The 27,277-nt window shown below is 37.6% G+C and overlaps 1 protein-coding gene across 4 annotated transcripts in view; it reads right to left on the bottom strand.

Moving 5' to 3' along the window:
• Positions 1-26,958, bottom strand: part of CTDSPL2 (CTD small phosphatase like 2) — a 92,883-nt gene extending 65,925 nt beyond the window's left edge. For 3 of the 4 annotated variants that reach the window (XM_036260261.1, XM_036260258.1, XM_036260241.1), the window contains exon 1: positions 8,584-8,634. The gene's annotated coding sequence lies outside the window, so the exon portion shown is untranslated. Of the gene's footprint in view, positions 1-8,583; positions 8,635-26,789 lie in introns of those variants that run through there. The other variant, XM_036260250.1, reaches the window with a different exon arrangement.
• Between the last annotated feature and the right edge of the window lie 319 nt (positions 26,959-27,277).

Below are 27,277 nucleotides of genomic sequence, written 5' to 3'. Positions count from 1 at the left end.
ACCAGGAATAGAAAGTAACTTCTTCAACCTGAAAAAAAGAATACATGAAAAACCCACAGCTAACATCATATTTCATAGTGAAAATCTAAATGCTTTCTTTACTCCTGAGATCAAAAATAAAACAAGATGTCCACTCTCACCACATCTATGAAACATGTTATTAGAAGTTCTACCCATGCAATCAGGCAAGAAAAAGAAATAAAAGGAATCCATGTTAGAAAGGAAAACATAGCCCTGGTGGTTTGGCTCAGAGGGAGAGTGTCAGCCCGCAGACCAATGAGTTGTGGGTTCAATTCTGGTCAAGGGCAGGTACTTTGGTTGCGGTTCGTCCCTGGCCCTGGTCAGGGTCACATGGGAGGCAACCAGTCAATGTGTGTCTCTCATATCCATGTTTCTCTTTCTCTCCCCCTTCTACTCTATCTAAAAATCAATGGAAAAGTATCCTTGGGTGAAGATTAACAAAACAAACAAACATAAGAGCAAAAACTGGATAAACTTCATAAAAATTATTTTTCTGTTCACCAAAAGACGACAGTAAAAAATCAAAAGTCAAGCAACAAATTGGGATAACATTCACAAAATATATATCTCACAAGGTATATGTGTATGGAATATATAAAGAAACCCTAAAATATAAAAAGAAAAACCAACCAGTGATAGAAAAAAATGAGTGAAAAATATGAGGGGACACTTCATAAAAGCTAGATGATTAGACACAAGTATATAAAATGATAATCAATATTATCATTGAGAAGTACAAATTAAAAATCACAACATCATACTAATCTACATCTATTTGAATGGCAAAAATTAAAATGACTGACAACAAATGGTAGCAAGGATGTGGAAAAATGAGAACTCTCATAATTTGCCGATGGCAATGTAAGGTTTCTGTAAAAGCTGTAATGTCTAATAAACAACACTTAGATCTCTGATTTAGTAAATTCACTTCTAAGTTTTATCCAAGAGAAATGTAAACATGTCCACAACATTAAAAAAAAATGTTTTGCTTTATTAATTTTTAGAGAGAGAGAGAGAGAAATATCTATGAGCCACCTCCTGCATGCCCCCATTGGGGATCTGGCCCACAACCTGGGCATGTATCCTGACCAGAAATCAAACCAGCAACCTCTTGGTGCATGGGTCGATGCTCAACCACTGAGCCACACCAGCCAGGCTCCAAAACATATTTTTATAAAACTGTTCCTGACAGCTTTATTTACAATAGCCCCAAACTAGAAAAAATGAAAATGCTCAACAACAGAAAGATGAATATGGTATTTTCATACAGTAGAATAATAATCAGAGACAAAAAGCAACAATTACTAATATCAACAACATGAAAGAATTTCACAGATAGCATGCTGAACAATGGCAGACACGAAACTACGTTTGATGACACCATTTAAAAAGTCATATCAGGGCAAAAATAATACAAGGAGAAAAACATCAGAAGAGAAGTTGCCTTCAGAAAGGAAATGTCCTGAACTGTGATAGGGGTGTGGATCTATTTGTCAAAACTTATAGCTAAAAATCAATGTGTTTCAAAGTATGCAAATTTTACCCTGTAAAAAGTTTTTAGGAACAATAACCAACTAGGCAGGTGAAAGTTGGGAATAACTGGGATACAGAGTCAACAAGAAAGACAAAATGTTAATAATTATTGAAACTTAGCGATGTTATATAAGAACTAATAATACCATTCCGTTTACTTTGTACATATATTTGGTATTTTCCATTAGAAAATAACAACAACAACAAAACCAACCCTGACTACCAGAGCTACTGAAAAGGGTTCAATGCTTGAGAAGAAACTGCTGAATAAAATAAAAATATAGTAGGACAGGATCAAATGAGAAAAGCATAGAGAATGTCTGGGAAGAGGAACACAAACTAAGCAATTGTCCATATTTTAGTACATTATAAGAAAACCATAGCCCTGGTTAATGCAAATCAGTTGGTTGAGCATAGTCCCATGCACCAAGAGGTTGTAGGTTCCATTCTGGTCAGGGCACATACCCAGGTTTATGGCAAGAGCATAGAATGGAGTAAAGACAGTCTCTTCAATAAATGGTGGTGGGAAAATTGGACAGCTATAAGCAAAAAAATGAAACTAAACCACCAACTTACGCCATACATAAGAATAAACCCAAAATGGATAAAAGACTTAAATGTAACTCATGAAACCATAAAAATCCCAGAAGATAATGTAGGCAGAAAAATCTCAGACGTCACACATAGCAGAATTTTCTCTGATACATCACCCACGGCAAGAGAAACAAAGGAAAAAATTAATAAATGGGACTACATAAAACCAAAAAGCTTCTGCATGGCAAAAGAAATCAGCATCAAAATGATACATCAGATAAGGGATTAATTTCCAAAATATATGAAGTAGTCATACAACTCAACAAAAGGAAGACAAAGAACCCAATTAAAAAATGGGCAGAAGCCCTGGTCAGTTTGGCTCAGCGGTTAAAGCGTCGGCCCACGGACTGGAGAGTCCTGGGTTTGGTTCCCACTAAGGGCATGTACCTCAGCTGCAGTTTGTCCCTGGTCCCGGTTGGGGTTGTGTGAGTGGCAACCACTCCATGTGTCTCTCTCACATCAATGTTTCTCTCTCTCTCTTCCTTCCTCGCTCCCTCCCGCTCTATCTGAATTAAATGCAAAAAATGTCCTCAGCTGAGGATAAAAAAAAAAAGGGCTACCATCCACAAATCCTCAAACAAGTTCTGGTGAGGATGTACTTACTCTATAAAGTACACTGCTGGTGGGAATGCAAACTGGTGTAGCCACTATGGAAAACAATATGGTATTACCTCAAAAAAATTAAAAATGGAATTACCATTTGACCCAATGATTCTACTTCTAGGAATATATCCTAAGAACCCTGAAACACCAATCCAAAAAAGTATATGCACCCCTATGCTCGTAGCAGCGCTATTTACAATAGCTAAGATCTGAAAACAGCCCAATCAGTAAGATGAAAGGATAAAAAAGCCGCTGTACATTTACACAATGGAATACTATGCAGCTGTAAGAAAGAAAGATTTCTTACCCTTTGAGACAACACAGAGGGACCTGGAGAGTATTACACTGAGTGAAATAAGCCAGTCAAAGAAACAAGTACCACATGATCTCACATATTTATGGAGTATCATGAACAAAATATGCTGTCAATCAAAACAGATTCAGAGATATGGAAGTAAGGAACAGATGACAAACCTCAAAGGGAAGGGGGGTGGAGGGAGGAGTTGGGAAGAGATAAACCAAAGAACTTATATGCATATACGCATAACCGATGGACACAGACAATAGTTTGGAAAAAGCAGGAGGGGGGTAAGAGTAGGGAGGAGGGTGTCATTGGAGGAAAAAAGAGGGGACATCCATAATACTTTCAACACTAAAGATAAAAATTTTTAAAAGCAATAATTAGATCAGAGCCCATACAGTTATAAGAAGAAAAAAAAGAGAGAATGAAACAGGATAAAATCCCTAACTTCCTACAGACAATAAATTATAAAAGATAGGCTCACAAAAACAGATTATAACTATAAACTACTATTTCCAAGGAAGCTTAAAGACACTCATGCAAGAACAAATTTAACCAAGATTTGGGGCAGGAGTGGGGGTGTGTGTGACGTGACAGAACTCAGAAAAAAATTAAAAAGAAAAAATATGTTCAGAAACAAAGACTAAAAAAAGAAGAAACAAAGAAGTAAATGGACACAACAGATAGAGAAAAGAATATTTCTAAACATTAAAAAGTATAACAAGAAAACTTTCCTGGAAATGGAAAAAGTTTTAAACCATGTATTAAAAGACACAGGCCTGAGAACAGCAACCCAGAATACCAAGACACAGTCTAGTATGAATTACTAGAACTTTACTGAACTTTAAGAAAAAAGGGTTGGGGACTTTGGGCATTTAGGTCAGATGTAGGCAAACTTTTTCTTATATACCCATACAGTAAATATTTCAGTCTTGCAGACCACAGGATGACAGTTACATGAAATTCAAATATCAACGTCATCCAGAGCCAAACTCATGGGTTTCCATACTGTCTATTGCAAAAGAAGTCCAAGACAATATCTAAAGTAATGGGCATGGCTATATACAATAAAATTGTGTTTGCAATGGACAAGAGTTTGCAAACCCCTGATACAGGCATGCACTAAGTTTATTTCTTTAATTTTTTTATTTATTCATTTTTAGAGAGAGGGAAGAAAGGGAAAAGAGAGAAACAGGGAAACATCAATTTGTTTTTCCACTTATTTATGCATGCATTGGTTGTTTCTTTTATGTGCCCCGACAATGAACAAATCTGCAACCTTGGGGTACCAGGCTGACACTCCAACCAGCTGAGCAATCCGGCCAGGGCTGCTATATAACTTTATAGTGGAAAGAAAAATAGACTATTCTAAATTTTTCAATAGCAACATTTTATGCCAGAAGATAAATAAAGTAACATATCTAAAATAAAATAATCAAGGAAAGAACATGTATGCCACAAACTACTATCAGCACACAAATATTTTGAAAATACTGTACCCTTGGAACTCTTCCTGAAAAATCTAATAGAGTACTTCCAAAAACCAAGTTGACTACAGATAGTGCATAAAAACTGGTGGTGCGCATTAAGCATGGAATATGTAGTTACTAATACATCTACAACAAAATAAAAGCTGAAAGGGAGAGAGTATAGTATGTAACGGATGTATTCTGACAATTTAAATATAGACTCGGCTATTTAAAAATGAGGGAAGAATCTGGCCGGTGTGGGTCAGTGCACTAACCCATGTGCTAACAGGCTGCTGGTTCAATTTCTGGTCAGGGCACATGCCCAGGTTGTGGGCCCGATCCCCAGTGGGGGGGCATGCAGGAGGTGGCCAATCATGTTCTCTCATGGATGTTTCTGTTTCTCTCTCCTTCTCCCTTCCTCTCTCTCTAATATCAATAAAGAAAAAAAATTAAAAGTGAGGGAAAAATGAGGACAGCACAGAAAAAAGTGTATAGCCCTGGCAGGTTTGGCCCTGAAGATTGAAGGGTCGTGGATTCGATACCCGGTCAAGGGCACGTACCTGGGTTGCAGGTTTGATCCCCAGCCCTGGTGGGCATTGTGGAGAGGCAATCAATTGATGTGTCTCTCTCACATCAATGTTTCTCTCTCTCTCCTACTCTATCTTAAAAAAAAAAAACAAAAACAATAGAAAACTATCCTCAGGTGAGAATTAAAAAAAAAAAAAAAAGTGTATGTAAGACTTCAGTAATCAAATGTGTGGTGAAAGTGCTGGCTTGCTATTTTGAGGCTGTTGTGAGATAAATCAAATTAATATTTAGATTTCCAATCCAAATTTGTCATCCACTCAGTCCTTGGGAAACAAGACACAGTATGGAAAAAAACAGAGATTTAAGACAGAAGTTAAAATCCCTGGAATATTGACTATAGCCAAGTTAAAAAGCCAAGAAATCCTCTCCCCCCAAAACCAACCATACATGTGGACAAAATGACAAAAACTATTTCAGTACTGTGGAAATCAACCAGAGGCCTAGGCAATTTGAGAATACTTATAAAACTGCTCAGCATGTGGTAAGAACATTGAGAGTCTGTGTCATTCTCATCTGGGGATGCTTCCAGTCTCTTATCCTCCCACCTGTAAGCACAGATGATTTGGCAAGCTGAGAGGACTGGCAGCATTGAAATCACCATAAAGAGATCCACATGATTTACAGTTGGACAATGACCACACTCAGTGGTATCATCAGTGTAAGTTATAATTTTGGTATAAGTGATCGTTTCTGTGGCAAGCGAACTATGAGGGCCAACAGCTCTACTAGTTGCAGGGGTTGTTGGAACAACCATTATTGCTGGCAGAGGCAGCAATACATGCACAGTGAAGACTTAAGAAGGCCCAAGTTATCTACATACTCTTGGCCAACCCTGTGGCTGCACATATGAACACAGATACGACAAAATGGATCAGTGAAAAATAAAAGCTGGGATAGACTTGGAAAAGGCCTGAATTTTGAATGTGCATCCCACAAAGACCCACAGGCAGAGTAAGAAGCCTTGCTGTGCAAGAAGACGTCTGACCACAATATGTGTCCAATTATTAGCGGAACCACAAAACAATACAGACATGGGGGATGCCCTAGTATGCCAAGCATAAAACAAGAATTTTTTTAAGTGGCTACATACTTGCAGGGAGATAGATTTCATAGATCTATGGAAAGTTTTGCCTGTGGAAGTTACTAAACAAATAACTTTCAAGGGAAAAGATTCAGAGGGAGGGTTGGGGGGGAAGTCAGGGGGTACCAATGGTGGAAAAATGGAGGAACATCTGTAATACATTCAACAATAAAATACAAATAAATTAATTAAATTTATAAAAAGAAAGAAAAGAGTCTGAATTCAGAGTGGCTACAATGTTATCTAAAATGGTCAGTTTTAAACAAAAAATTATGAGACACGCAAAGAAACAGGAAAATATGACCAAATTCAGGGGAGAAAAATGCAGTGAATATGTATCATATACCTGGCTTCCAACAACTCAAGGAGAAGCATAGGTAAGTATTCAATCTACATAAGACAAAATTAATTCTTAATCCCTTACAAGTTTGAGAAATTTCTATTTCTGGTAGCCATATCTAGCCTTTTCTGATTATAAAATATACATCATTAGAAAAATTTAAAAGCACAGAAATATATGGAAAAAGCTTACAAAATTCCTCAGTTTAGAAATGACTGAAATGAGGTTATCCACTACTCTGCTTGTTTAAATATTTTTAATCAATAGTCAGAATTACACTACATGCAGGATGACAGATGTGTTTTTTCCCCTTTTATACTATTAACTCCTTATCCATGTTCTTTTAAAAATCTGAAAACAGCCCTGGCCAGTGTGGTTCAGTGGCTAGAGCATTGGCCTGGCCACGGAAGGATCCCTGACCCCAGTTGGGGCACATTCGGGAGGCAACCAGTCCATGTACCTCATATAAATATTTCCTTCTCTCCCTTTCTCTCTCTACCCATCTCCTTTCCACTCCATCTGAAAAAATAAAAATAAATAAACAGAAAAAAAATGTCCTTAGGTGAGCATTAACAACAACAACAAAAATCTGAAAACATAATTTTTAATGGCCACACAGGTTAGGCTAAGCTACAATATTTAGCAGATTAGTTATATTATAAATGCATTTTCAACTTAACGATATTTTCAACTACGATGGGTTTACTGGGACTGTAAGTCAAGAAATATCTGTAACAAATTACTTCACTTAATATTTTCAACAATATAAAGTAATGCCCATTATTTCTATTTTATGACAGAGAAAAATTAGGTGGAGAAGATGGCAGAAGTGTTTTAAGTAATAATTTCTGGATATCATCAATAAAAATAACCGGCAAAACAAAAACAGTATATTTTTATCATCAACAAAAAATCTTAATTAATTAAAAAGTTACCAAAAATTCTAATTTCCCTTTCCCTCTAAAATTTGCTTTTTTATTTCCACTCTTTTTCTAAATAGTCATTCACAATGGGTGACTTTCCTGAGGAAAAATAGGGTTAACCAGCAAAAATCTGTGTTGACAAACTGACAGTTGGGAGCTCAAAATCAAAATTCTCATAAACAAAATATTACAAATGAGGTTTAGAGTTCCAGGGAAGCTCCCATGGTATATTTTTACTCATTAATATAACTAAAAAGAAAAATCTAAATCCTAAACCATTATACAAACAATGTAAAACACTATATTCTATATCCCAACACCAGGCCTATCTGTAAACATATTAACACAATAGCCCAGCCGGTGTGGCTCAGCAGTTGAGCGTCGACCCATGTACCAAGAGGTCGCTGGTTCAATTCCTGGTCGGGGCTCATGCCCAGATTGTGGGCCAAATCCCCAGTGTGGGGTGTGCAGGAGGTGGCTAATCGATGTTCTCTCTCATCAATGTTTCTATTTCTCCCTCTTCCTTCCTCTCTCTCTAAAATCAATAAAGAAAAAAAAATTAAATGGAAAAACAATACAGTCGTCCCTCACCACTTCGCGCTTCAACTTTCGTGGCTTCACTCTATCGCGGTTTTTTTCAAATAATTCATAAAAAAGTTGATGGAGACAGTGAAAATAATACAGCACACACCTGGTTGCCTGAGTCAATTACACAACCCCATATTACAATTACAATTACAATTAAAATTGCTGTATATATGGACTGTAGGCCTATGTATTAAAGCACCCCCGCAAATCCTTCAATGCCAGGTACAACTCCTTCAACTCCTTGTGTGTGGGCAATAACTTTTTTCCAAAAAACTGGGTGTGGTGAAACCAAGCCAATCAGAGCCTGCTGCTCACTGACTGGCTATCCTATCCTCTCCCTATCCTGGCCACTGATTGGTTCAGCCTCATGCAAGTTCGTTTCTCATACACATTTCTACATCTCTTGCATCAGAAGCATCTTTGCTCTTTTAAGTGTTTGCTATTTCTGAGAACTTTTATCTAAGCCTCACAATGGCTCCAAAATGTACTGCTTCTTCTAAGCCTTCTGAAGATTAAACTAAGCGCCGGAGGAAGATGCTTACCATCCAGGAGAAGGTGAGACTCTTGGATATGATCAAAGATGGCAAGAAAATCGTGGAGGTTGCCCGCCATTATGACTTGAATGAGTCTACTGTTTGCTCCATCCGTAATGATGAAAAGAACATCCATGCAACGGCTACTGTCTCTTTCAACAAAAAAGCAAAATGCTTAGTGACAAGTTGTAATAAGTTCATAATGAAAACTGCCCTAGCCATTTGGATCAGCGACAGACACAAGAAAAACATTCTGTTGGATTCACTGGTCATCCGAGAGAAGGCGAGGCGGCAGTTCTATCAGCGCTTTACGGTGGATGAACCTCAACCAGGACCCTCTTCTGTAACATTTGTGGATTTCATGGCGAGAAAGAGTTGGTTCGAGAAGTTCCAGAAGAGATATCATCTGAAGAGTGTCGTTCTCCACGGAGAAGCCGCCTCTGCTGATTAGCCTGCAGCAGAAAACTACATGAACAACACATTCCAGAAGATCCTTGAGGAGGGCAAGTATCATCCAGAACAGGTGTTCAATAAGGATATGACCCGCGATGACATGGATGAGCTGCTGGAGATACATTCGGATCCCTTAACTGATGAGGATCTGGTGGAGATGACTAAGTCTGCAAGTGAGGACGAAGAAGAGAAGCCAGAGGTTCCTGGGGGGTCAGGAGGAGGAAGTTGGCCTTACACTTGAGCATCTCTCGCAAGTCGTGAGAACTATTAAGGTAGTACAGGACATGATTGGCGAATGGGGCCCACATATGATGCGTGCATTGCGGTTCCTGAATGCACTTGATGGGAGTGATAGAACTCTACAAAAGCCTCCTCATGCATGTGAAAAGACAGCGCCAGCAACTGCCTATCACAATGTTCTTCAGCTGCGCACCCAGGTACCCACTGCCTACTTTTAGTACTCCTTCAGTGGAAGACGATGACACACCTGCTGAAGATGCTGCATCACCTGAAGACTCTCCTACTGAGGCCATGCCTTCAGAGGAGCAGTAACCTCGATCTTCTTTGCTGTGCAGTACATCTCTTCATCTTCATTCCTTCATCATCGAACAAGTGCACTATTTTCATAGGTTAGTGGTTGTGTGTAAGAACTGTGTGTAATTAAATGTACAATAATAATATGATATTTGTAACATCTAATGTCTTATTTTCTCTTATTCTGTCTAATACATTGGGTAATACGAGTGTAATGGTGACTATAGGGTGTTATTTCATGTCTAGAGGGCTCTAATGATGTTAAAAATGTATTTAGAAGGTCGTAAACAGGTTTTCTATGCTCTAAGAAAATATTCAATTTATAAATAAAGAATCCTACTTCGCGGAAATTCATTTATCATGGTGGAATCTGGAACTGATTAACTGCGATAAACGAGAGTCGACTGCATAGAACTCTAGTGCTGGGGCAAACTGGGTATCCAAAGCAAAAAAAGACATTGGATATTTATCTTACATCATGTACAAAAAATAACTCAAAATGGACCAAAGACCTTAAGAGCTATAACAATAAAGTTCCTAGAAGAAAACACAGGGGGAAAGCACTTGACATTAGATTTGACAGTGATTTCTTGGATATGACACCAAAAGCACAGGAAACAAAAGGGGGGAGAAAAAGATAAATTAGACTATATCAAAATTAAAACTTTTGCCCTGGCTTAGTGGCTCAGGTAGTTGGAGAGTTGTCCCGTCGCCTAAAAAGGTTGGGGGTTCAGCCCTAGCCGGTTTGGCTCAGCAGTTTAGAGTGTCAGCCCGCGGACCAGAGAGACCCGGGTTCAGTTCTTGCTAAGGGCATGTACCTCGGTTGCAGTTTGTCCCAGGCCCTGGTTGGGGTTATGTGGATGGCAACCACTCGGTGTGTCTCTCTCACATCGATGTTTCTCTCTCTCTCTTCCTCCCTCTCTCCCTTCTGCTCTATCTGAAGATAAATGCAAAAATGTCCTTGGGTGAGGATAAAAAATAAAAAAAAAAAAAAAAAAGATTGGGGGTTCAACCCCCAGTCAGAATGGGTATGGGAGGCAACCAATCGCTGTTTCTCACATCTCTCTCTCTCTCCCCCCCCACCCTCCCTCCCTCCCTCCCGCTCTCCCTTCTTCTCTCTCTAAAATCAATAAAGATGTCCTTGGGTGAGGATTTAAAAATAAAATTAAAACTTCTGCACATCAAAAAACACTATCGACACAGTAAAAAGGCAACCCATGAAATGGTAAAAAATATGTGCAAACCATAATCTCTTAAAGGGTTAATATTCTGAATATTTTTTTTTAAATGTCTACAACTCAAAAAAATAAAAATCTCAAATCAGATATGGGCAAGAGACTTGAACAGATATCCCTCCAACAAACACATACAAATGGTCAATAAGCACATGAAAATATTCTCAACCATTAAGGAAAATGCAAATCTGAACCACAATACGATTCATTATCAAAAAACAGAAAATAAGTGCTGACAGAAATTGGAATCCTTGTGCACTGCTGATGGTAATACAAAATGGTGCAGCCACTATGAAAAATACTATGGCGGGAGCATTTGAGGCCTTGCTCCCTGGCATATTTTGCCAGTTTGGTTTCTATTAGAGTGAGAGACAGGGACCCTGGAATGGGAAAACAAAATCTTCTTCTTTTTAAAAAATAAAACAGTGAAAAGGAGAACGATAGATAGACTGGGGACAGAAGTAAGATATACCCAAAGAAACCAAGTAAAATTTGCCTTTCTATTCTGCCTGTTAAATATTACTTCTTGTAAAACATGATAAAATAACCTATAGACCAAAAAAAAAAAAGGATTGTCAGGTACATATAGAAAGTAGAGAAATATTTAATCTAAATTCTGCATTTAAAAATTCAGTATATACTTGGTTTTCCTGGGCATTTCATTACAGGAAATGGAATGGAAGGAGAAGCAGGGTTAGGAGAAAGAGGGGTTTTAGGAAAAGACAACAAAAAATGTAGAAGGCATTGACTATATGATAGTTTGGAGGGAATCACCACAGTGTTCAGGGAAGAGGAAAAAGAAATCTACAGCCAGTTGGGGAATTATTCTCTTTCTTTACAATCAATCTAGCCAATTTGAATGCTTTCCTTTGGTCTAAACTAGCGATTTTCAAACCTTTTCTTCTTATGGCACACATAAACTAATTACTGAAATTCTACAGCCACCAAAAAAAATATTTTATTTTTTGCCGATAGACCCCCCCCCCCCCCAAATTAGGTATAATTTTGATTCATTCACACTAGACAGCTACTATTGTGTTGGATGTTGTAATTTTTTTATTTGACAATCTAAGGGAAAAGAACTCAGTGTGCCTGACTAAATAGTCAGGTATTGCATGTTTTAAAAATTCTTGCAGCACACCGGTTGAAAATCGCTGGTCTAGCCAGGCGGGTGTGGCTTAGTGGATTGAGCATCGTCCCATGGACTGAGAGGTTGTGACTTGATTTTCAGTCAGAGCACATGCCCAGGTTGCAGGCTCCATCCCCAGCAGGGGGCATGCAGGAGACAGTCAACTGATGTATCTCTCTCACACTGATGTTTCTATCATTCTCTCTAAAAAACCAATACAAACATTTAAAAGAAAGAAAGAAAGAAAGAAAATCACTGGTCCAAACCAAGAAAAGACAGTTTTCACCAAGGAACTGGAAGTCAAAGAAATTATGAAATTATAAACTACAGCTCAAGAAAATAGAGGAAAGCACCTCTGACTAATTGGAGTTTTGTCTAAAGATCCATTTACATGCATTAACTGGGTTCTGCCTATGCAACAGAAAGCTAGAAAAAAATGCCTAACAAATTTGGGTAACTAACAAAACTAAACTTTTCTTAAACCCATCAGGAGCTAAGGACTCAAAGCAACCAAATAAAGAGCCAACAAAAGACAAACCCTTCCTCGGGGAGAAAGGATGTAAGCACTGGCTCACAGGTAGCAGAGCAAGGGAAGAGATAGTAATACCACAGAAGTAGGTAAAAAGAATCTAAAATTGTTAAACTTGTAAAGGTAAAGTGGGGGCCAGCATAAACATATAGTTCCTGGGAGCCATAGACACAACAGGAATCCAAATCAATTTGTAGGATTCACCACACACCTCCACCAGGTGTTCACAATATGGGGAACATGAGACTGGACAGTCTTCCTCTGCGCAGGACTGAAAGAGGGGAAGAGCCTCTACTAGGATAAGCCACAACCAGATCCTTCTCACTTTAAGCCACAACCAGATCCTTCTCAAATTAACGCTAGGGGAGGAGCAGCAAGTCCAGTCACCCATGAGTGCACAAGTGAAGACATCATTAAGAAAGGTGGTACAGTAAAAGACCCTAAACACTAGAGGAGGGGCAAGAAACAATCTTGGGCCCAGGATCTTATATCAATGCTATTAGAGATCTTCTACCAGGGAGGCAGGCTCAGGAAACTCTTTCCAAATACACAGGGACTATCCAAGACTGCAACTAGACCAGGACAACAGAGACAGTCCTGGCTCCACCACCAGGCTAACAAGCACTGATTAACACAATAGTAGTCTACTACTGGGAGAGAGAATCAGGAGCATGTAGATTCCTCCTAGTCACAGTCATACAGGGAAAGATAAAAATTGAGAGTCATCAGGAAAACTGAGAAACACTTCCCCACATCTTAACTTCTAGCCTAGGCACAAAGTAACACAAGAGAAATTTGAAGCTACTTAAGGTATCCTCTGAAACAATAAACCACAACTCAGCTTAATTCCATCCCCTACACTAGACATACAGGTATGCAATTTTCCTGGTACAAATACTATGTACTCAGTCTTTACTGTGCTATTCATGATATCCAGGAGTCATAAAATATTGCAAGACTCACAAAAAAGGATGAAAATACAATCCATTGTTAAGAGACAAAGCACTGGTCCAGCTGGTGTGGCTCAATGGTTGAGCGTCGACCCATGCACCAAAGAGGTCACCGGTTCGACTCCTGGTCAGGACACATGCCCAGGTTGTGGGCCTAGTCCCCAGTGGGGAGCATACAGGAGGCGGCCCCTCGATGTTCTCTCTCATCGATGTTTCTATCTCTGCCTCTCACTTTCTCTCTCTCTAAAATCAATAAAGAGGGAAAAAATTAAAAAAAAAAAAAAAGAGAGAGAGAGAGACAAAGCATTCAACAGAACCATAAGCCAATGAGGTTACAAAAATAAAACTTATGAAGTCAAGAGTTGCTTTTTAAAAAAAGATGATTAAATTGATAAAACTCTAGCAAGACAGAAAAAAAAGTAACAAGACACAAATTATCGATATTGGGAATTAAAACGTGAACATCACTATATATCCTACAAACATTAAAAGAAAAATAATGGATTACAAACAACTTTATGCCAGTACATTCAACAACTTAAACGAAATGATCAAATTCCACAAAAAATATGAACCACCAAAGCTCACACATGAACAAATAACCTGCAACACCTTTATATTTTTTAAAAATGAAACTGCATGCCCTGGCCGGTTTTGCTCAGTAGTTAGAGCATCAGCCTATGGACCAGAGAGACCTGGGTTTGGTTCCCACTAAGGGCACGTACCTCAGTTGCAGTTTGTCCCCAGCCCTGGTTGGGGTTGTGTGGGTGGTAACCAGTCAATGTGTCTCCCTCACATCAATGTTTCTCTCTCTCTTCTCTTTCCTTCCCTCTCTATCTGAAGATAAATGCAAAAATGTCCTCAGGTGAGGACAAAAAAAAGAAACTGCAGAAAAAACTCTGACATAGAAAACTCCAAGCCCAAATATCTTCACTGGAGAATCTTACCAAATGTCTATAAAAAAATTTAAAATATCTATACAAACTCTTCTAAAAAATTGAACAGAAGGAACCACTTACCAACTCATTTTTATGAAGTCAGCAGTCAGGAACAAGATAAGAATGCCCACTCTCACCACTCTTATTCAACTAGGACTTCCAGAACTCCTAGCCACAGCAACCAGGCAAGAGAAAGAAATAAAAGGCATCCAAATTGGGAATGACAAAGTAAAATTGTCACTCTGCAGAGGACATGATTCTGTATATAAAAAATCCTAAAGCCTCCACCAAAAAAAAAAACAATAAACAAATACGGCAAGTTTCAGGATACAAAATCAATGTATAAAAATCCACTGCTTTCCTATATATTAACAATGAAACTTCAGAAAAAGAAATGGAAAAAAAAAAAAATTCCTTTTGCAATTACAACAAAAAGGAATAAAATTCCTAGGAATAAATTTAACAAAGCATGCGAAGGACCTATATACTGCAAACTACAAAGCATTATTAAAAGAGATTGAAAAAGACAAAATGAAATGGAAAGATATTCTGTATTCATGGATTGGAAGAATCAACATTGTTAAAATTGCCATATTATCCAAAGCAATATATAGATTTAATGCAATTCCCATCAATATCCCAACATCATTTTTTAAAGAAATAGAACAACAACAACAAAAAATCATCAGATTTGTATGGAACCACAAAAGACCCCAAATAGCCAAAGCAATTCTGAGAAAAAAAGGACAAAGCCAGAGGTATCACACTACCTTACTTCAAATTATAATACAGAGAATTGATAATCAAAACAGCATGGTATTGGCAAAAAAAAACAAAACCCACCACCACCACATAGACCAATGGAACAGAACTGAGAGCCCAGAAAAAAAAAAACACAAGTATATGGACAAATAATTTTTTTAAATTAATTTTCTTTTGTTACAGATGTTTCTCCTTTTTTTTTCCCCATTGACACCCTCCTCCCCATCCCTTCCACCCCATCCCTGGCTTTGTTGTCTGTGTCCATCGGTTATGCGTACAGGCATGTAAGTTCTGTGGTTTATCTCTTCCCTCCCTGACAACCTCGTCTTCTGAGGCTTGTCAGTCTGTAGTAATTCTACTTTCATGTCTCTGGGTATTATGTTCATTATATTCCACAAATGAGATCATGTGATATTTGTCTTTCTCTGCTTGGCTTGTTTCACCTAGGATAATACTTTCTGGGTCCCTCCAAGTCATCTCAAAGGATAAGAGATCTTTCTTTCTTACAGCTGCATAGTACTCCATTGTGTATATGTACCACTGCTTTTTTATCCATTCGTCTACTGATGGACACTTGGGCTGTTTCCAGATCTTAGCTATTGTAAATAGTGCTGCTATGAACATGGGGGTACATATATTCTTTCTGATTGGTGTTTCAGGCTTCTTAGGGTATATTCCTAGAAGTAGGATCACTGGGTCAAATGGCAGTTCAATTTTTAATTTTTTGAGGTAACACCATATTGTTTTCCATAGTGGCTGCATCAGTCTGCATTCCCACCAGCAGTGTACTAGAGTCCCCTTTTCTCTACACCCTCACCAACACTTGTTTGATGATTTGTTGATGGTGGCCATTCTGACAGGTGTGAGGTGATACCTCATTGTTGTTTTAATTTGCATCTCTCTGATGATTAATGATGTTGAGCATTTCTTAATATGTCTCTTGGCCATTTGTATTGAACAAATAATTTTTGACAAAGGAGCCAAAAACACACAAAGGAGAAAAGAAAACCTCTTCAATAAATGGTGCTAGAAAAATTGGAAAGCCATATGCCAAAGAATGAAACTAGATTACAGTTTGTCCCCATGTACAAAAATTACTTCAAAATGGATCAATTACTACTATGGAAAACAGTATGGCAATTCCTCAGAAAATTAAGAATAGTTACCATATAGCCCCAGCAATCCCTCTTCTGGGTATCTACCCCAAAAAACTTGAAAACATTTATTCACAAAGATATATGCACCCCTGTGTCCAATGCAGCATTATTCACAGTGGCCAAGACATGGAGACTCTGGTTAGAGTGCCTTTCTATAGAGGACTGGATAAAGAAAGTGTGGTACAATGGAATACTGCTCTGCCATAAGAAAAGATGAAATACTGCCATTTGCGCCAACATGGATGGATCTTGAGAATATTATGCTAAGTGAAATCAGTCAGTTAGAAAAAGCTAAGAACCATATGGTTTCACTCCTGTGGGATATAAAATTGAAACTCATAGACACAGACAATAGTATGGTGATTATCAGAGGGAAGGGGTGGGGGAGTAGTAAAAAGTAAAGGGGGCCAAATATATGATCACAGAAGATGATTTGATTGTGGGTGGTAGGCATACAATGCAATAATGTATTACAGAAATGTACACTTGAAACCTATATGTTAGGTTTCATAAATTCCATCAACCAATGTCACCCTAATAAATTTCATAAAAATAAATAAATATATGCCAAAAAAATATGAAGAGAAGGAAACATTTAGCGACTCATTTTTATGAAGTCAGCATTACCATGATACCAAAACCAAAGACAACACATGTAAACTGGACCAAGTACAGGTCAGTAATTGCCTACATAACAACATCTGCAATAAACTAATTTTACTACCCAAATTTAAAATATAAAGGGAAGAGTTATAAACATACATATACAGCCTCGTCTTGATAATCCTACTATTCATGTTAAAATTTAACACATCCTCTAGGTTGTTTAGAGCTCCATTAACTAGATAAGTTCTTTTCCATTATTAGTAATACAATAAAACAGGCAAAGAATAGGAAATGACTACCCTAGGGAAATAAATGTACTAATGAATGAAAATAATACAATTTAAATAGATTACAACACAAAACAAACAGCAGTGGGGGCAACAACATTTTAAAGTCTAAGAACTCATGACGCTGGGGGCAAAAAGTATATAATGTAAAACATTCCCTCTTTTTCAACATTTGAACCAGATCTCATTTCAGAAACAGAAAAAGTTGATTGCCCGGCAATCTATAAACTATGAAGTTTGCTTTCTATTTACCAGCAGCCCAACTAAAAGGAACAGGAGTGGGGGATGGAAGTGAGGGGAAGAGTCTCTTCCCAAAGCTCACCATAAATTGCAACATTAGCCCAGACGGGTTTGGCTCAGTGGTTGAGCATTGACTCAAGCACCAGGAGGTGGCCAGTTCCATCCCCGGTCAGGGCACATGCCCATGTTGTGGGTCTGATCCCCAGTGGGGGGCATGCAGGAGGCAGCCAGTAATGTTCTTTCTCATCAATGTTTCTATCTCTCCCTCTCCCTCTCCCTTCCTCTCTCTCTAAAATCAATTAAAAAAAAACAAATTTTTTTTAATAACATAAATAAATAAATTGTAACATTAACTGTTAGTTTCTCTACCACCTCTAAGTCTCAGACTCACATCCAACAGCCTTTGTAACACTTTCATTTGGCACCTCAAATTCAAATTACCCAAAACTGAATTCACTTTTCCTCTCCCACCCCATCCCCAAACCTGCTCTTCCTACTGTATTTTTCCTACTACTATAACCTTGATCACAAGTAGCATCGCCTACCTTGTCAAACCAGAAATCATCCCAAACATCCTAGACATTCTTCCTCTCCTTTGAACCTTACAGTCAATCACCAAATCCTGATTATTTTATCTCTAAAATATTTATCAGACATTTCCCCTTTAAATCCACTCTTCGTATTTCACAAATCTGCCTATTTCTTCTCATCAACTCCCTTCAAAATTAAGACTAAACTTGGGCATTATATATATAGCTACAGTCAGCCCTCGTTTATCATGGTTAATCAGTTCCAGACTCTACCACAATAAATGAATTTCCACGAAGTAGGATTCTTTATTTACTATACATACAAGATCTACCTCTCAAAGTCTTTTTTTCATTGCAATTTGCTGCTTCACTCTTTGTACTCCAGTAATAAACAGTTTCCTGCCCACAGTGTGCCACATCAATCATGTTTCTGCTTTTCTTTATCTCATTCTTTCAACAAATTCTTATCCTCATCATTTAAGAATCAACCAAAGAATCTGTACGCGAATAAGTATCCACTTCCACCTGCCCAAGCCTGTGTAAACCTGTGATTATCTCTACCTTAACTCCTAGCAAATTATATTGAAATAATCTGTTTGTATATCTTTAACTGTATTCGACTATAAGAGTCTTGAAGGCAGAGATTTTATCTGTAACTCCAGTAACCTAACACACAAGATAACTCGATCTTTGTTGAACTGACCATAATTTTTTTCATTTTCCTCAAAAAACAAAAAAACAGAGAACTGGGGGTGAGGGAGGACTATGTCACTGAAACACAATCTTCACAGCAGTAATAAATTCTTGCTCACAAAGAGGAGCCTATAAATAAAACTAAAAATGTTCCTTCCTCATAACATTTCCTTCCTCTTCAAAAATCCCTGATCCCAAACAATATTTGAGGCAAACAATTATGATTACAAATTATCCCATGATAAGATTAAAATAATGGCCCTGGCCGGTTTGGCTCAGAGGTTAGAGAATCGGCCCGTGGGCCAGAGGGACTAGGGTTCGGTTCCTGCTAAGGGCACATACCTCAGTTGCAGTTTGTCCCCAGGCCCAGTTGGGGTTGTGTGGATGGCAACCAGTCCATGTGTCTCTCTCTCGTCCTCCTTCTCTCCCTCCTGCTCTATCTGAGGATAAATGCAAAAAATGTCCTCAGGTGAGGATTGAAAAGAAAAGATTATAATAATGATAGAAGCAAAACTTAGTCGATAATTCACTACTGAAGTCCTGAGTGTATAAATTTCTGCTTGTATCAAATACATACACACACAAAATAGCACACTGTGCCCTGGCCGATTTGGCTCAGCAGTTAGAGCATCGGCCTGCGGTCCAGAGAGACCCGGGTTCAGTTCCCGCTAAGGGCGCGTACCTTGGTTGCAGTTTATCCCTGGCCCTGGTTGGCTGTGCGGGTGACAGCCACTTGATGTGTCCCTTTCACGTCGATGTTCTCTCTCTCTCTCTCTCTCTCCCTCTCTCTCCCACTCTGTCTGAACAAAAAATGGAAAAATGTCCTCGGGTGAGGATAAAAAAAAAAAAAAAAAGCACATTGTATAGGAGTACTAACAAATTACCTAAGACTAACCCAATGTGCATTCTTACAAACAAATGTTTGCTTAATATAGAGGATAATAGGGAAACAAAAGTGGGTAATAAAATCATGAAAAGATCAGAAATCAAACTTATTTTTTATTTTTGTTAATCCGCACCCAAGGATATTTTTGCATTGATTTTTTTTTTTTTTTTTTAAGATAGAGTGGAAGGGAGAGGGGACAGGAGAGAGAGAAAAACATCTATGTGAGACACATCTGTTTTTCCCTACAAAATTTGGTATATAGAAATTATAAGTTGGCTATACAGAGAATATATGCATGCAAGGTTCTAGTAGGCTCCTGAAGGAATAACTAGAAAAATTAACCTCTGAAATAAAAGGTACCAGTCCTGAATCTATCATGTGACACTGATTAGACACTGATTAAGTCATGCAATTATTCTAGTACTTCATTTCCTCAACAGTAAAGAAGTTATTGGACATCAGATCTGTGAATTTCACTACATGTAAATTTTGCCAAAAAAAGAAGTTGTCAAAATGAGAGGTGAGTCATTAATTAATCTGAGCTGTTTTCATCCTTCTATCACATACTACTTATTCCAAAGCAAGCTAATTAAGACAAATATTTATGTAGTTTAAAAATCTTCAGAATGGTTCATCATTAATACAACAAAGATGTTACTAGACTAGATGAACCCTTTGGTCTCTCTAGCTCTGAACTTCTATAGGTTTGTTAATTTATACTCTTATTACAAATGGTATCATTACTAAATTTATATTCATGAAAGAAATATCTAAAAATCACTGCCTTCGTTGATACCAAATGACATTTTCAAAAGTGTCAGCATCCATTTGCACTGTCTATATTTCTAGCTTGACTAATCTGAAATCAACAGCTTCATGCATTGCAATTGTCCACTTTTACTCTCTACTACTTCCTTAAGTTAAGCCTTCATTAAATGACGTCAGAGAAGGAGGAGGTTTCTCGGTCACTGACACTTATCACCTAATAAAAGTCAAAGGTCAACTAGGGCCCAGGATAGTATGGTTAGAGCACTGGCCTGTACACCAAAAGGTTGTGGGTTTGATTCCTGATCAGGGTACATACCTAGGTTGCAAGTTTAATTCCCAGTCGGGGCACATACAGAAGGCAATAGATCTATGTTTCCTCTCTCTCTCTCTCTCTCTCTCTCTCTCTCTCATTCCCCCTCACCCAACCCCTTCTACTTTCTCTGAAAATCACTGGAAAAAAAAAATCCTCAAGGGAGCACTAAATAAATAAATAAATAAATAGTCAACTAGGGCAGAAGGAATAGAGGAGTATTATATAAAGCATCAACTCCAAGAGTCCTCATTGAACCCTTCCCAACAAAGAGTGTGGTAAAGACAGGTGCTCTGTTGGGGTCATATTTATTTCTGATGTACGATTTTTCTCTTTTTTTATTAGCTAATATCATAGAATGTTTCAGAAACTATTAGTGTAATAAACTTATAAACAAAAACATTTGCCAAAAGAGTTAAGATTGATAAAATTATGGGTTCCCCCCCCCCGAAGGTTTTCTTCAATGAACCAAAAAAAAAAAAAAAAAAAAAAGAGTATTTTCTAAAACCATGTTTCTCTAGAGAAACAAAATATGTGAGCTGTTAAGACTACTGATGACTAAAACACTCCATAAAAATGGCATTATTCAGTCTTGGCCAGTTTGACTTGGCAGTTAGAGTATCCGCCCAAGGACCAAAGGGTCTCAGGTCAAGGGCACTTACCCAGGTTGAAGATTCCATCCCTGGTCAGGGTCATGAGGGAGACAACCAACTGATGTGTCTCACATAGATGTTTTTCTCTCTCTCTCTCCTGCCCCCTCTCTCCCCTCTATCTTAAAAAAAAAAAAAAATCAATGTAAAAATATCCTAGGGTGCAGATTAACAAAATAAATAAAAGCATTATTCAGTTTATTGATCACTGAAAATAATTCATTCACATATATGTTTTAAAATAATACTGCTAGCACCCCAACTTAAACCCTTATATGTCCTCGGTAGAAATAGCATTAGGGCAAAATCATTATTTCTTATGGACAGATTTAAGACACTATGTCCTTATATGCTGAGGGCATACTTGTATTTATTTAACCTAAGTTTTAAAAGAACGGTAATTTGGAGATTAACTACCTCCAGTAAATATAATTTAAACTACTTATAAAAAGAGCATTCTATTACATGGTATGAAAGAAATTCAACACCAATAAAACTTTATAACAATGTGTTATTTTAGCAAAAATATAGGTTATGAATTTATAAGAACTTAGTACCAAAATACTCATGAGAAACTCTTCCCCTCAAAAAACGCAAAGGAAACTTATCACTCTAGTCTACCATTTTTCATCTTATTATTATCCTTCCTATAAAATATACATATTTCAATCTATATATTCTAATTTACTGGGGTTGCCTGTGTACATACAGGTTACAATGTACTTACTGGATATATTAACAAAGACAAACTGAAGATCAAAAAAAGTTATCTTAATTTCAACAGTTTTCCTAAGAGTGCTTTTTGTTTAAGTAGTTCTCACCAAAACAGGTCAAAGAGAAAGAAATAACTAATTTATACTCTTCTGACAAAAATTTCTATTTAAAGAGATCTTATACTAAACTTAGTCTCTTAGGCCAATAGAAATCTGAAACCCTCAGAACACACTAATTTGGTAGTAAGAAAAGAATCAATGAGCCTGGACAGTGTGGCTCACTGGTTGAGCAACAACCCATGCACCAAGAGGTTGCTGGTTTGATTTCCAGTCGGGGTACATGCCCAGGCTGTGGGCCCGATCCCCAAGTGGGGGGGCATGCAGGAGGCGGCCAACTGATGTTCTCTCTCACATTGGTGTTTCTATCTCTCTCTCCCTCTCCCTTCCTCTCTCTCTAAAATCAATAAAGAAAAAATATTTTTTAAAAAAATCAATGAAATGTTGACAAAACAGAAAAATAATTATTAACTAAAACTATCTTAGAATTATGAAAGAAAACATCAAGGCCTTTGCCCAAAATAAATTTGCACTGAGTATCTGAAATAATTTCCCACTATCATTACCACTACCTACACCAAGGAAAGACTCATTATTCTGATTGAGATAAACTGAAGATAAGGTTTATGAAGAGTGAATTTTTTAATTACTAGTTAAAAATGAGGCATATAACAGAAGTGCTCTCTTGTTTGCTACTACTAAATAAAAATATAAAAAGATATATTCTCAATGAGGAAAAAAAATGCATGATTGTTTGAAGGGTGATTGCAAATATCTTTCAAATAATTTTTATCAGTACATCAGAAAATTAAAGGACTATATAATTATCTTATTTAACAAAATACACTAAAGCAGGTACTTGTAAGGTTAATCATGTTCAACTCAACAGGATAATCATACATATTTAGGAAATACCAGGAAGAAAACAATTATTGCCAAAACAAATAATCAGTTTTTTCCTCAACTAAAAAGATACTCATGTGCTCTGGATATTTTTCTTTAACAAATAACATATTTAAAAAATAAAACATATTTTTAAATCCCTACTTAAAAATTAATTTAACTGGTCAACATGAGAAACCTAAAATATCAGATTATGGTACTAACAGGGTCTTAATTTTCCACTTCTTATTTTTAACAATGTCTCTGCTTTTTTAGATCCCATACAAGTATTTAGACGAAAGAAAGAAAACATTCTTCCTAAACTATATAAACCACTATTAGTAAATATTAATCCCAATTATTTATAAAGTATTCAAGCACCTTCCAATAGTACAGTTTTGTGCTTCTTTAATCAAAGTAAACACATTTCCTTGTCCTAGAAATGTTATAGTTTAGGAAAACTTGATTGCTAGAACCTCAACTCAAATCACTCCTGATGATTCATGTTTAATTTAGACATAATTCCTTTTCTACACTCTCTCTAAAGTAATATAGGAGAGCCTATGAGTACCATAAAACATGGGGTCAGTAATATAGTCAACTGGCCTACTGTGACCTTATATTACCATACCAAGTGGGGAAGCTACAGTTAAGGTAAACAAACAAAAGGGCTGGGCAAACCTATAAACCATATTTGTCCTTAAAGTCTCATGATTTTTCTTGGGACCACACTTAGTCTCACCAATCATTACTGTTAGATTCACAAGATTCTTTAAGTACCCCAAGAGGCCCAAGCTTCAAACTATGAGTCCACCCCTACCATACCTTTCTTTCCTATATGCCACACCTCTTCTAATCACAGACATTACATAAAAGTTTAATTCTAACCCTGGCCAGTGTGGCTCAGTTGGTTGGAGCATTGTCTCGTACACCAAAAGGTGGTGGGTTAATTCCTGGTCAGGGCATGTACCCAGGTTTCAGTTTCAATCCTTAGTTAGGGCCCATGCAGGAGGCAACTGATTGATGTTTTTCTCTCTCTCCCTTCCTCTCTCTAAAAAAATAAATAAATAAAAGCTTTTTAAAAGTTTACTTCTATATTCCACTGCCTCTGAACCCTCACCAGTTTGTAAACTACAGCAAGTTTACTTGACAAATTAATCTATGCCAATATTGTTGATAAAAGAGTATTTCAAAATTCCTCTACCAGAAAGTCTGTGATTTTAAACAGAAAATTTTAGAAAAAAATCTGTAATACACAGGAGAAACACAAATAAAGTTTGTCATTAGCAATTCTCAAATTATACCTCACAGTAAACCACCTACTCTACTTATTAGTAATGTATATCCAATTTCAACATAATATAGTTTAAATTAAAAATTCATATAGTCATATAATCAGTAATGAACATATGCCTGGCTTATATATGTTTCATGGCAAATGTCAATTAAGTGGAAACTCAAACTGCAATTTTATCAGAAATTCCCTGTTAATCTTCTCATCTTCAAAGTAGAGCAAATGAATCCCCTGTAGCCAATCCAGTGAAAATGGTCAGGTAACTTTTTAGGCTACCCCAAAGTACTAGAGCACACCATACAGGAGCCCCTCTCAGCATATCTGACATTTGGTATTTAAAGTGTCTTTTCTACTACATACTTTCATAACAATTTGGTAAATTACAGACCACTTTATTCTTTATCACATTAATCCAAAGCATTGTCTATGACTGAGATGATACAATACCATTTTATTCAAACTGCAATTAATTCTACAATTACAAATCTAGAGTCTAGAGTCTTTATGAACAACAGATCCAAGTTTTTTAAACCAGAATTGAATGGATTCTGTTATATAATAATCTTGTGAAGAAACCTCTTGACCAGAAATCTCAAAACATGAGATCAGCTAGATGAATTTGGGAAAGATACAACTTCCCCAATTCTTAATTTATTAACAGTGGAAAAGGAGCAACATTACTAGCTCTATGTAGATTGAAGTATTATAAAATATAACAATCCCATTTTTTTCTGCAATCCTATTTAGAATTTCTATATAGCTACAAGTCCACAAGATTAAGAACTATACCACTTTGAGCTTTTACATCCTTTCAAAGTATCAGAAGAGTACAGGTACTAAATGAATGTAGAATTAAAACATTTTGGGAGAATTCTTTAAAGCAAAATCTACATACAATGCTCACTCAGCTAGCTGTAAACCAAATTTTATTAAAAACATTAATGCTTCATACACTACCCAAAAAAGTCATTAAAGTACAGATAAAGCCTACACTAGACCAATGATTTATTTTACATCCTTGTAAGTCACACATTTGGCCCTATTTCTTAAAATCAATTGGCTCAGGAAGTATCTAATATGCCCTCAACCTCCACTTCCCACTTCCAATTCTTTCCTATTATTTTGGTCCTAGAGGATAAGTATGAAGTTCAACTCAATCCTAAAAGGTTGCTTCAAGTAAGAGCTATATTTTGCCTTGACTTTCTTTATGACCTTGGGTAGAGAATCTATCAAATGTGGACTTTACTGATGTTTGTATGTTCCTGTTTATTACTGAAATTTAATCCTAATATACTAACAACAGTGAAGTCTTCTAAACTGGACCTAGAGAGCTGAAAGCCTTGGAGTTACAAACATCAAATGATGCATAAGAACCACATTTTAAAACTTAATTTGACTAGTTAAAAAAAAACTATAAAGGCCCCAAATTTAACAAAATGGAAAAACAAATTCTGAAAAACACCAACAGCCTCTTTATTTTACCTCTCTTCATGAACAGGTCTGCAATGTTAAAAAATAATAATAAAGGAGGAATAAAACTAGCTTTAACTAGCCACTTCCTTGTTTTAACAGCTGGACAACAAACGAAAATTTAAAAGTTGCAAAAGAATAGAAAGACAGTATATTTAAAAAATCTGAAAATTATGAAGATAAATCTATCATTTAAGTCACTAACTTGTATACCCATATTGGGCAGTAATCTTGGTACTATTTTATTGGCATCAGAAAGATAAATCCCTGCCTTGGAGGAACATCTACTATAACTACATTTCATTTCAGGATCTTAGAGCAGTTTATGAGTAACATCTCTTGAGGTTTCCCTAAGGTACTCTAAGTGCTTAACATCATTCACATATCCAGCCACCACTAGGGTAAGAAGTAAATAAACACTATTTACTTATACAATTATTCACCACGGAACTCTAGTTAAGAATGCAAAAGTAAACATCCATACAGGCATTTAATACCCAAAGAAAGCGTAGAGTACTACGGACGATAAGATTCACCCTTAATTGACCACCAATGAAACCAGAGGCCTTCCACATCGGCTGTTCTTTACTACCACTCTTGATTTAAAAAGAGTAACAATGTCAACTCAACATTTTAACAGTACAAAAGATAAACAGAACTTAGTGATATCTCTTCTTCCAGATCTTCAAAAGGTGTTTATAAAAACTGAGATAGAGCAACGCCCCCCTAAAAGCACCCTACTGGAAAGAATGAAATATCGAAAACATCAGGTGGCCCAAGGTTAGAGAAGATAATCTAACCCAATTATCCAGAGGAACCACAGGATTTGGGACTAGGAACGTGAGATCGGGGTGGGGGTGGGTAGCAAAGTGAAATCTAACCCCAGAAATCACAACACAGGCCGCGCAGCCTGGGAGATGAAGCTGGCGGGAAGTGAGCTCCCTTTCCGTTCCCAGGGGAAAGTCCAGAGAAGAGCGGCTCCACGCAGCGGCCGTACCAAGCGCCAATAGTGCATGCCTACCAAGGCGCGGGAGCCGCTGGAGAACCCGGTGGAGAAGGGGAGGAGATCCCGGCGGACGGCCCTGGAAGAGGAGGAGGACTAACATTGGAAGCAGCGGCAGTGTCTGAACGAGGGAGATTACCTAACTGTGACGACAGAGAAGTGTCTTCAGGCTCCGGCGATGGTTCCGACTGCGCAACGTGTGGTGTCTTTCCCGCTTAGCCCGCAGCAGCAACAGAACCAGCTCCTTCAGCCAGTCGCCATTTCCCGCCTACCGACCTGCTGCACCGCACGGAGAGGGACCCGGATGGAAAGCGGCCTCTCCGCGCAGGCGCTTTGACTTCCTCCTCCCCCGCCCACCACAATTCCGCGAGGTGGGAGGGAAGGAATGCAGACGGCCACAGCGGCAAAAAAAAAAAAAAAAAAAAAAGAAAGAAAAAAAACCTCTTATTTTCGTGAAGAGCTTTGGAGTTCCTGCCGCCGGAAAAACCTCGCGAGCTCGAATTCCTGACTAAAATTGAACGCAGGGTCTCAGGACCAGATGAAATAAGACCAAAACCTATCAGGATTCGCTAAGGGCCTGCGGGATATTTGTACTTTGGGGGCCGCCGTAGCTGGCTGTGTAGTGGT

Source organism: Molossus molossus, unplaced genomic scaffold (genome assembly GCF_014108415.1).
Source record: "Molossus molossus isolate mMolMol1 unplaced genomic scaffold, mMolMol1.p scaffold_m16_p_1, whole genome shotgun sequence".
Classification (NCBI taxonomy): Eukaryota; Metazoa; Chordata; class Mammalia; order Chiroptera; family Molossidae; genus Molossus; species Molossus molossus.
Note: the sequence above shows the minus strand (reverse complement) of the source record. Positions and strands in the feature narration are given on the sequence as shown.